Genomic DNA, 8,362 nt, shown 5'->3' with positions numbered 1-8,362 from the left:
TACCTAGTGTGTTTGTCTTTTTAGAATTTCATATAAATAAAGTTATACAGTTTGTAGCCTTTTATGTCTGGATTCTTTGGTGCAACATAATGTTTTTAAGAGTCGTCCATGTTGGGAATATCAGTAATTTTTTAAATTGCTGAATAATATTCCATCGAATAAATATAACACAATGTGTTTAGTCATTTGTCTGTTGATGGACATTTAGGTTTCCTGTTCGAGGTTATTTTAAATAAAGCTACTATAAACATTTTTGTATAAGTTTTGTTGTGGACATGTTTTTATTTTCTTGGGCATGCTTACAAGTGGAATTGTTAGGTCATAGGATGGATATGTATCTTTAAAAGAAATTGCCAAAGAGCTTTCTAATATTTGTACCATTTTATACTCTGCAAGTAATACATGAACTGAGAGAGAAAAAATTTCTGTTGTTTTAAGCTACCAAGTTGGTGGTAATTTGTTATAGCAACCAGAGGAAACTAAAACAGATTTTGGTCATGATGTATTATCATTTTTCTAATTTGCTAGGTTTGATTTGCTAAAGATTTTTGTATCTATATTCATGAAGGATATTGGTCTATAATTTTCTTGTGACGTTCTTGTTAGGTTTGGTATCAGGATCATGTAGGACTCATAAAATGAAAATGTTCTCTCTAATCTGAGTTTGTGCAATATTTGTACAGCAGGTCCTTGAATGAGGTCATTTCATTCAATGTTATTTTGTTATAACGATGAGAAAAAAATCGATTTCCGGCCAGAGGTGGCATCTGGGTAAAGTTTGCACGATCTCTCTATATCTGTGTGGGGTTTTCTGGGTCCGCCAGTTTCCTCCCACACCACAAAGGTGTGCACGTGGGGTGAACTGCTGTGTCTACACTGTCCCAGTCTGAGTGAGTGTGGGCGTGTGTGTGTAACTGTGCCTGGCAATGGAAGGGCGTCCTGTCCAGGGCGGGTTCCCACCTTCCTTGTGCCTTGAGCTGCTGGAAGAGACTTCCCTACCCCCAGCCACCAGGCTAGAAAATAATGATCTTATTTGTTTCTATTAATCTTTCTTAATATGGGTAGCTCACATTAATTTCAATATTTAATAGTAGAAGTGCTTTGGGTTTTTATTTAGAAGTTCGGAGATGTTTTTGTTATCAGAAATATGCTGTAGGAACTTAACTCTTATTTATATCAATTAACCTGTGGTAAAATTGGTTTTGTTATTGTTTCGCTTAAAGTTGGAATTTCTAAGAACCCATTGATGATGTTAAGTGAGGACCTACTGTATTATTTCTTCCTTAAATAGAAGACACCAGTGAGGGCTTCTGGGCTTGGAGTTGTCTTTTTGAGAAACATTTTAATTATAAATTTGATTACTTTAAAGGATATAGAGCTGAACAGATTTTCTATTTCTTCTTGAGTCAGTTTGGTTAACTTGTATTTTTTGATGAATTTATTAAATCTAAGTTGTAATGTAAATATTTCACTTAAGATATATACTTAGACATGAAATTATCAAGTCAAAAGGAACAGGCATTTTAAATTATAACATTTATCAAGCTAACATTTACCACACACTTCCTATATGCACTTTACATATATTAATTCATTTAATTCTCACAACAATTATATGTGATGGGCACTATTATTGTCCCTATTTTTAATATGTGAAAAACAAAACTGAGACAGAGAGGTTAAGCAAAACTTCTACAAGTCACACGGCTGATGAGGATCAGAGCCAAACCCCTAACTACTTATATAGTGGTTCTCAAAGTGTACTTCCTGGACCAGCAGCATCAGCATCATCTGGAAATTTGTTGATATGCAAATTCTCGGACTCCATTCCATACCGCCAAATCAGAAACTCTGGGGGTGAGGCCCAGAAATTTGTGTTTTAATGAGCCTCCAGGTGGTTCTGATGCATGCTAAAGTTTGAGAATCTCTGACATATAACACACTCTTATCAAACATATTCCTAAATTACCTTCCAAAAGGCTCTATTAATTTTCCTTCACCAATAGTATGTGAGAGTGCCCATATCTCTTGGCCTTACCAAAACTCACTACAAGCAATCTTTAAATCATGCACCAGTCTGACAAAGAGTAGTGTCTTGTCTCTTTAAAAAAATATTTCAGTTCTCTTTGCAGTGAGAGAGTCACATTCTGTCCCTTCTCCTGCTCTGCCTGGGTCTCATCTCTTCTGCATGGCTTCTGGCTCCACTTCCTTTTCGAGGGGTTCTCAATCCTAATACATGTTGGCAGGCAATCAGGTGCTTGAATGCTAAATTAACCTCATTCTTTGAGAGTAGTGAGAAGCAGATAGGTTATCTTATATAAGCGCATTTTTTGTTTGTTTATTGAGCATGAAATACAAAGTCTTTTTCGGCTTTTGTTAATGATAATCCATTTCTAAATTGTATGTTTTTCTTGGACCTCTGTGTACCTCTTGGCACTATGGTGCCAGTGTACTGAATATCAGTGAGGATGATAGATATATTAGCAGAGATTTGTCTGCTATCACCTCCTCTGACAGCCTCAAAAGTGTTTGGGGGAACCTAATCCCCAATCTCAATTTTTTTGAGAGGGGATAATTTTCTCATGTTCAAGAGCAGAAAAATCAAGGTTTTTCTTGATTAGGTCCTCATGAGTTGATTTCATGGTGTTTCCCATTATATTTTCACCACATTGAGCTGGTTAAATCTTACAGGGCTAATTCCCATAATAGTCCCTCATAATTATTGGGTTGTAATATTCAACCTCCACATCAGCCATATCAACATGGCATGATAGAAAAAAGCATGAGTTTAGGAGACAAACTTAGGCTTGAAACAGCCCTTCTATCTCTGAGCTGTGTGGCCTTGGATAAGTTACTGAACCTCTCTGATCTTGTTTTAATATCTATAAAATGCCAAAAATAGCATATACTTTATGAATTTAAGGACTAAATGAGATAATATGTGGTGTGCCCAGCACAGTGTCTGGCCCATAGAACTCTCACAATAAACATGCTTTTCTCTTTCCACTGTAATTTCCATGTGCTTGCATGTGTGTTTCTAGTGTAAACAGGAAGTTAATACCCTTTTATCTCCTTCATTTGAAGATCTCTCTTTGGACAAAAGATGACATCTACATCTGTACAAACTACTAGATCAGCCATCTGAAGGCCAAGAAGGACAGCACCTTTCATGCCAGGGAGTATTCTTATACTCTTATAAGCAGAGGGCTATGTAACAGGCACCAGGGTTCAGCTTCTTTAATGAAACTCTATCAAAAAATAAGGGACTCCATTATGTTTTGGTGGCATCACTCATTACTTCTTTTTTTTCCTACCTCAACAAGAAGTTCATTAAATTGTGTTTTCATACCATTTATAGCTGTAGTCATACCAAATGAGAACAACTATCATTTCTGGACATGCAATGGCAACGTGAAGCAGAAGCCATTCAATCTATTTTGGATCTAAAAAGAACATAATCTCGCCATTTCCCCACTGTGGTTCTCATAAATTACCATCCTCACTTCCAACTCTGGGTTATCAGATCTCATAAAGGCACGGTCCAGTACTTTTGCACTATTCATATCCGAAAGATTGCCAAGAACAAAAATGACTCCTGGATTTGGCCCTGAGAGGCTAGGTTTGGAAGGTCTGGCCCACTAAGGAGAGAGGATCGAAGAGATTCTCTCTGAGAGTAGACAGCGTGAGGGGTCCTTCGTGGAAGAGCCTGGCAGTTCCAGATCTCCAGTCTCCTGGGGAGGACCTGGTGGAGCTGGAACAATCTGGGCCCAAACTTCACACCAATAAAACAAAGTTCCCTTCCAGAAAGTCCTGCACTTGGGAAAAATTCCTGGGAACATCATCCAAATTGAGCAAGGCATGGACTGCAAGGCTAAAGGAAAGAGAAGGTCCTAGTGAGCATTTCCATTCTACCCCTGTATCTAAAAATCTGAAAATGATAACAACAACAACAAAACATTCGATTTTCCAATGGCTTAAAAATTTCATGCATTTTTTCATATAAACTAGGAATAGATCTATATTTGCTTCTGCACCCATGCTATGTATATAAAAGCTTTTTTTGGCATGAACAGGGAGCTTAGCATTGATTGTAAATATGTGTGTACATAGTTTTCATATATAACTACTTATTTGCAGTTTATAAGAATTTTCATATGAAGATGCTCCAAAAGAAAACCATAGGTTAAGTGGGGGCTCTTGCCAACTAAAAAAATGTGAGAAGTTCTTGTACAATTATTTGTAACCTGTTTCTTATTTCTAGTGAAGACTGGACAAAAGAAAATAAGGGTGTTGTTTTTTTCTTTTTTCTCCCCTCATTAAACTTTGTTTTAATGGGTCTCAAAATTTTGTGACAGATTTTTGGTCAAGTTGTTTCCATTAAAAAGTACTGATTTTGAAAACTAATAACTTAAAAACTGCCACACACACAAAACCAAATGGTCCACAAAACATTCTCCTTTCCTTCTGAAGGTTTTATGATGAATTATAATCATTAACCAGTCTTTTATTATTACGCTTAACTGGCCAACTGAGACAAACAGTTCTCAGACCATTCTTCCACCGCTGATTAAGACTGGGGTGGCAGATACTGGGGATAATATTCATTTAGCCTTCTGAGCTTTCCAGGCAAACTTGGTGACTTTGCCAGCTCCAGCTGCCTTCTTATCCACTGCTTTGATGACACCCACAGCAACAGTCTGTCTCGTTACAAACAGCAAAACAGCCCTCAGGAAGAGTCAGAGAAGCTCTGAACACACATGGGTTTGCCAGGAACCGTATCAACAATGACAGCATCACCAGATTTCAAACACTTCAAGACATCTTTCAGCTTTTTCCCGGAACGATGGTCAGTCTTCTTCAGCTCAGCAAATTTGCAAGTAGTGTGAACTGTGTGACGGTCCAGCCCAGGCACATCTCCAGCACTGTTTCGGCCTGGATGGTTCAAGATAGTTACCTGAGCCATGAAGCCAGCTGCTTCCATTGGTGAGTCATTTTTGCTGTCATCAGCCACACTGCCATGACAAACATCTTTGACAGATATATATTTTTTTAAATATATAAATTTATCTATTTAAATTAGTTTCAAGTATACATCAGTTAGACATCTCTAATGTTCATAAACTGATCCCCCCAATTGCTCCTTCCCTCCACTTAGCCATCATATTAATGCTAACTGCATTCCCTCTGCCATGCTCCCCAGACAGATACATTGTTGACACTGAAGCCCATATTGTCCCCAGAGCAAGCTTCACTCAAAGCTTCCTGGTGCATTTCAACAGACTTTTTCAGTCGTAACACTGACTGGAGCAAAGGTGACCACCATGCTGGTTTGAGAATCCCAGTCTCCACGCAGCCCAACAGACAACATCACTACCACTAATTTTCCAGATATGCTGGAGGGGCAGATGCAAAGTTTTCTCATTTGGATCAGCTGGTGGCACAATGCAATCCAGAGCTTCAACCAACATGGACCACTGGCATTGCCATCTTTAAGGGTGACTTTTCATTGCTTAAACCAAGACATGTTGTCACCATTTCAACCAGAAATGGGCATAAATTTCTGGGCACAAATTTCTTGGCTCCAGCATGTTGTCACCATTTCAACCAGAAATGGGCACAAATGCTACTGCGCCAAGGTTGTAGCTAATTTTCTTAATGTAGGTGCTGACTTCCTTAACGATTTCCTCCTATGTTTTCTGGCTCTAGGATGACTCAGTGGAATCCTTTTTTTCTTAACACCAACAATTAGCTGTTTCACATGCATCATGTGAGCCAGAAGGGCAGCTCACGGGTCTGCCCTTCCTCTGAGACACCTGCTTCAAATCCACCAACACCATCAGCAACAATCAGAACAGCACCGTCAGCCCGAGACTTTACCATATTTTTGATAAAGTCTCTGTGTCCCGGGGCATCAGCAATGGTCACATAATACTTGCTGGTTCTTGAATTTCCGTAGCAAATGATACCACGCTCATGTTGAGCTTTCAGTTTATCCAAGACCCAGACATACTTGAAGGAGCCCTTTCCCATCTCAGCAGCCTCCTTCTTAAATTTTTCGATGGTTCTTTCATTGATCCAGCCACAGATGGCGAGTCGTGGTAAGTGGTTTTAGGTAGTGATAGTTAGATATTGGTAGATAGTGGTAGGTTGTCTGAATCTATGTGTCCAATGACAATGATGTTGATATGAGTCTTTTCCTTTTCCCTTTGGCTTAGATTTAGCGGTGGTTTTCATGACACCTGTGTTCTAGTGGCAAAACAAAAATTCAGGGTGTCTCATGTAGTCTTAATATTGTCTGGGATGTTTCTTGTGCTGTTGCAATATGTTGTTTAGCTATCCTATTATCATTTTAATATTTGGACTTGTATCTTGACACCAACTAGATAGTGCACATGTTAAAACAAGGACCACGTTTCTGTTCTTTTCACTTTTGAAATGCCTAGGGCCTTGTACATATAATGAACAGTCAATACATTTGCTAAGTGAGTTATAGAAGATTCAGTTTGGGCATCTGGGACAATTTCCGAAGTTAAAACTTTTCTAATTGGTTAGTGACCTCAGTGAGGCCACAACCCCTCACTATGGGAAACTATTAACCATTATGTTGCCCTTGGGGTGGTTTAAATACCATGTGACTTGGATAGTCTCTTTGGATTGTACTTGTCCCTATGTTCTGTGGCAAAACAAAATAATAGAAAGGCTGGACATCTTATCTGGAACTCACCCTGGCCAACGGAATTAACTTTTGTTTGCTCCAAAGGCTAAATAATGAAAACAATGGATCTAGAATCTAGATCTTTTCACTAGATCTAGTTTCAGCAAATAAGTCAGTCTCCAGCCTACAACAGCCACCACACCCTTTCTGTTTCAGAGAAGGGAACGAATGAATTCTGCAACATTTTTATGTCCTTTTTAAAAAAGTAGCAACACATGCCGAAATAAAACTGTTTAAAGTTCTACTTATAAATGAATTTGCGCATAAAACTTAAAATTAAACACATAAATCCAACGTAAAATATTGCTTTGAAAGCTGAACCAATATCCAGGACACATCCCAGTGTCTCACAAACAGCTGTTTCATGGAGCATCACTTCTGTTGGACTGCTCACAGATTTTCACAAACAAAAGTTTACATGGTCAAATACATCTGGAAATTTCTGGGTGAAGCATAAAGTACAAGGCTCTCTCAGTGTCTTTAGTACCGTGATGACACTGCAAAATTCCAGGCAGGTGATCTAGTGTCCCCTTTCCCAAGCTTATTTGACCACAGAGCTTTTTCCTGCAGTTCTGAAGAATGCTCCATAGAACAAGGGTCCCCCAAACCAGGCCGTAGACCAGCAGTGGTCTGTGGCCTGTTAGGAACCAGGCCACACAGCAGGAGGTGAGCGGTGGGCAAATGAGCAAAGGTTCATCTGTTTTTGCAGCCATTCCCCAGAGGTAGCATCACCGCCTCAGCTCTACCTCAGATCATCAGGCATTAGATTCTCATAGAATCACTGGTCCCTGGTGCCAAAAAGGCTGGGGAGCACTGCTGTAGAAAACAATTCGAAATCCCGGTTGTGGTAGACACTGTTGTTGCCTCCTCCTCAGCCTTCCCCTGCGTCCTCCTTGCTGCCAGAGCCTGGTTTGTTCACTTTGTCCAGAGGCCATCTCTTTCCGTGGAGGATGGACCCCTTCTCAGCTCCACAGGAGGAGTATTCATCGGACCAAACCCAACACATTGGTCATTCCCTTTGCCAAGTCATTGGTTCAAATGGGGACTTGTAATGCAAAATGTGAGGGAAAACCTTCTCTGGGTTTTCTAGGAGGATTGGTTTCCAGCTTGAAAAGGTAACCAAGACACAAATCTTTTTTCTATCTCTGGACTTCTGTGCATAAGTTGGCAGCTGTGGTAGCCATCTCTAGGACCACGAAGGGAGCCAGCCTCAGAAGGCATGCTGAAACTATAAGATCCCTGAGAAGAGAGATGGACAGAGCTAGGATCTTTGAAAATTGTATCGAATCACTGATTTTACTAACCCCAGAACTGCTCTATTTCTGGGAATCTCTTCTGGGACATTATAAATGTCCTTATTTTAAAAATCAATTCCACTTCACATTTGTTTTATATTTGAAGTCAAAATCATCCAGATATGGTGGTCTAGCTAGTTAGAGCCTCAATGCCATTGGCCCAAGTACGGAACCTTCAAAGTGTTCTGTTTGGAAACGTTAATTGTTAAAAAGCAGTAACTTATTACAAACCAAGTGTCTTCTACTATTACTACCAGGATCTGCAATCTTTATATTTAAATGAATGACTCATATTATCATTTTTAGTGTCTCTAAATTAGAAAATTAAACATTTATTTCTTAGCAGTGACAA

At 39.3% G+C, this 8,362-nt stretch overlaps 1 pseudogene; it reads right to left on the bottom strand.

Moving 5' to 3' along the window:
- Positions 1–4,726: 4,726 nt before the first annotated feature.
- LOC102882615 lies at positions 4,727–6,062 on the bottom strand (annotated as a pseudogene).
- Positions 6,063–8,362: the final 2,300 nt, after the last annotated feature.

This window comes from Pteropus alecto, unplaced genomic scaffold (assembly GCF_000325575.1).
Source record: "Pteropus alecto unplaced genomic scaffold, ASM32557v1 scaffold79, whole genome shotgun sequence".
In the NCBI taxonomy this organism is placed as follows: domain Eukaryota; kingdom Metazoa; phylum Chordata; class Mammalia; order Chiroptera; family Pteropodidae; genus Pteropus; species Pteropus alecto.
This window is presented reverse-complemented; position numbering and strand designations above follow the sequence as displayed.